We start from the raw sequence: 3,814 nt of genomic DNA, 5'->3' as shown, positions 1-3,814 counted from the left end.
TGTAATCCGCTAGACTTAGCTGAAATGCATAGGCCGGGTGTAGGGGGTTACAAAATACATATGGCTCATCCATCAATTGTTGACCAGTGTGAATTAATCGAGAGAAATTCACCATTGTAAAACCAAATTTATCTTTTTTTATGCATCGAGTAGTGTTTACATCAACCCAGTCACACCGAAATAACACAACCTTTTGTTTTCCATAATAATTCAACTAAATAATGTCTGTAAGAATTTCTTAATATTCTACATCTCCCTCCAAATGATGATTGTCCCTGACACTAGCATAACTTATAGTTGAAGAAGTAACAATTACTCCATAATTTTGTGTCCTCCTTAATCTTTCACGAGATTTCGTGTGGAACCTAAAACCATTAATGAAGAATGCATTATATCTTTTAACAATTCTATTCAGACCTTGAGAAAGCCATTTAACATCTTCACTAACTTCTCTCCCACTCAAAACCTATTACACGTGAAAAGTGAATTAATTAGCATTTATGTCGATATATTAAAACAAGAGTTATATATTATTTACAATTATGAGCAATGATTTAGTTGTTTACCGTCTGCCCTAACCATTCATGAAAGTTTATGTGAATAACTTATGTATCTCTCGCTGATGTAATCTTCGGGAGCGTGCACGAGATCTCAAAACTTCTTTAAACTCGCTATAAAGTATATTATGTCGTTAAAGAATGAGAAATATAAAAGATTAAGTAAATACATTAGGATTTAGTCTGTAAAACTTATGTGCGAAAAGGATCTATTGAATCATGATGGAAAAGAACATATTGGTGTGCTTGTACCCAAGACATATCATCTAAGTGTGCAATTTCAGCTTTGCCTAGTGATTCACCATAACCTCCAAACAAATAAGTCTCAGCTAAGTCATTAGTAATGAACACATCATTTCTATTTGGTCTATTCAATCTTGTTTCAACATCTTCCAAATATCTAGAGAAAAAAGTCATGCATTCCTCTGCCAAATACCCTTCAGCAATTAATCCTTCTGGATAAATCTATTGGTCAACATCACAATCATACACTTGTTTTGCCTTGTTCTTTGATCGTGTATTCAGTGGTTGATTAATCTTTCCATAAGTAAACTTGATATGTTTCAACATTGAGAAGATATCATACCTAGTTGTTTGCTCATGAGCTTTTCGGAACTCTTCAACACCATCAAACATTTTTTTAACTTCTAAACCTATGATTTTCAGCTAACCACCGACGATGTCCCATATAAGAGAACTTTTTTCCATTAAACAACCACTTCGAACATGTTTCTGCATCACAACAAGGACAAGCATAATGACCTTTGGTACTCCAACCAGATAAATTTGCATATGCAGGGAAATCATTAACAACTCATAATAAAGTTGCGCCCTTCCCATAACTATTTCAACTCTTCAATAAGAGGTTGCATATAAATATCAATATCATTTCTGGGACCTTTCTCTCCAAGGATTATCATGGATAAGATAAAAGATGATTGTTTCATGCAAATCCACGGAGGCAAATTGTATGGAACAAGTATAACAGGCAAAGTACTATATGAAGTACTCATGATTTTGAAAGGATTAAACCCATCAGATGCATGACCAATCCTAACATTTCAAGGATCTCTTGCAAAACTTGAAAACTTGTTGTCAAATGACTTCCAAGCTAAACAATCTGTAGAATGCCGTAATAATCTATTATCGGTTCTTCCATTATGATGCCACCTCATAGACTCAGGCAGTCTTTGAGGACATAAAAAGTCTTTGAAGCCTAGGTATTAGAGGAAAATATCGCATAATCTTTACCGGTTTCTTTCTTGATCGTGCTTTTACTTCATCCCCACTCACATTTTCTGCGTCCCTAGTCATCCATCGAGATTTTCCGCATACATGACAAGACTCCTGATTTTTTTCGACCACCCCAATACAACATGCAATCATTCGGACAACTATGAATTTTCTCATAACCAAGACCCAAAACTTTTATCATTTTCTTCATATCTTTGCATGATTGAGGGACTTTTGCAAACGGAAACATTTCTCCTAGAAACTCTAATAATTGCGTAAAAGAGTTACCAGTCCACCCTCCCAAGCATTTTAAGTGGAAAAAAAGAATGCAAAAAGAGAGCTTTGAATATTTTGATCCCTCATAAAGTTGTTCGTTCATTTCCTTAAACAACTTTTAAAACTTTGCCTCTTCTCCATTTGGTTCTTCAGCACAAACACTTCTTCCCATCTCAGTGAAATCATTAACATCATTGTACAATCATTTTTCTCTAACAGATTGATTATGACTGTGCATATTAAATGCATCTCGCAACATACTTTCCATGTCATCTTCTCTAACAGATCGATGGTGAGAATTTGAAGGATAAGTTGAATAACTCGTGGACAGGGCCAACCCAATACATGTGCCAGATGGGCCTTAGCCCAGGGCAACATGTTTGAGGGGGGCATTTAGCCTAGGGCAGCGATGCAGGGGTCTTCAATTCATGGAGCTAGCATCGTGCTGGGTTCAACAAGAATGGACAACTCTTTTGTTGTGCTGCCAAAGCAAAAGCCACTGGCACCTGGGATTCCTCCACGACCTCGTGGTGTGCCTGGTCAGCCTGATGCAGGCTAACCTAAATAAGGTATGGAAGAATCATTGTGGTGGTCTATAAGTCTGAGTGTGCTTCTGATGGAAGTGGGACACATTTACCATCACCAGAAGGTGGACCAAGCAGTTCTTTACAGCCAAACAACTCTGGATTTCATTCGACTATCACTGTCCTCAAAAATACATTTGAGATTGCCACAACTCAGACACAGGTTGAGCAACCGATATGCCTGACAAACTTGATAAGGAGGTTGAAGATGTGACCAGGGACATTGAAGCATATGAAGCATGTCTTCAGCGATTGGAGGGGGAACCACAAGATGTTCTCAGTGAGGCTGATTTTTGCAAGGAGAAATTAAATGTAGCTGTTTGGTAGTCTCTATGAGTAACTTATATGCTAAAGGATAAAAGTTATGGTTCCCATACTAGTGCTTAATCTACCTAGTGGATCGCTAAAGGATAAAAATTATGGTTCTCCTTTTTAAAACTAGAATGCAAAGCACACCTTGGTTTATATATAGCCAGCCAGGGTCTTTTTTAATTATCAGATCCTTATGCTTGTTGGAATCAATGTGTAGCAGGTATTGGAAAAAATTTAACAACTTTCAGTTTCAATTAATCGCTCATCAGGTTTGTTTCTGTTGTGGTTTTTGGACCATTTTTTCCTTTGACTTAGTCTGATCGGTTAAGGCAGTTCATAATGCTTCAGCAAATGTCAATGTTACTAATGTTAATTTGAATACGCTATTGCATCAAGCTTCTATTCATTCTGAAGTGCATCAAGTATAGGGGCATAAAATTATTATCTCGCCCAGGGCATTAAACTCATTGGACCGGCCCTGCTCGTGGAAGATGATCTATGAGATGTAAACTCTGCATGAAATATTCATTTTCTATAGCCCCAAACAAAGCCAAAAACAACTAGATGCTCGTAGATAATTTCATGAATGTGCCAATTAATGTTAGCACACTTGTTACAAGGGAAAAGAATCATATTCTCTTCGCTTGCATTCACAAAAGCTAAATTTAGAAAAGTTTCGACTCCATTTTAATATTTGTCGCTTACCCTTGACAAATCCATCCAACTCTTATCCATTTCGTATTTATAGAATATCAATTTCAAATGTTAGAAGATATTATTAAAAAAATATCAATTTTATTTTGTTTTTGGTTCAGATTAGTCGAAAGCTATCCTACTGTCTCTAATTATACA

General features: G+C 36.4%; 1 pseudogene; it reads left to right on the top strand.

Annotated features, from left to right (window-relative positions):
- The first annotated feature begins 2,332 nt into the window (after nt 1-2,332).
- LOC120217099 lies at nt 2,333-3,056 on the top strand (annotated as a pseudogene).
- The last annotated feature ends 758 nt before the right edge of the window (nt 3,057-3,814 follow it).

The sequence above is a fragment of the Hibiscus syriacus genome, unplaced genomic scaffold (assembly GCF_006381635.1).
Source record: "Hibiscus syriacus cultivar Baekdansim isolate YM2019G1 unplaced genomic scaffold, ASM638163v2 tig00110183_pilon, whole genome shotgun sequence".
NCBI classification, from domain to species: Eukaryota; Viridiplantae; Streptophyta; class Magnoliopsida; order Malvales; family Malvaceae; genus Hibiscus; species Hibiscus syriacus.
Note: the sequence above shows the minus strand (reverse complement) of the source record. Positions and strands in the feature narration are given on the sequence as shown.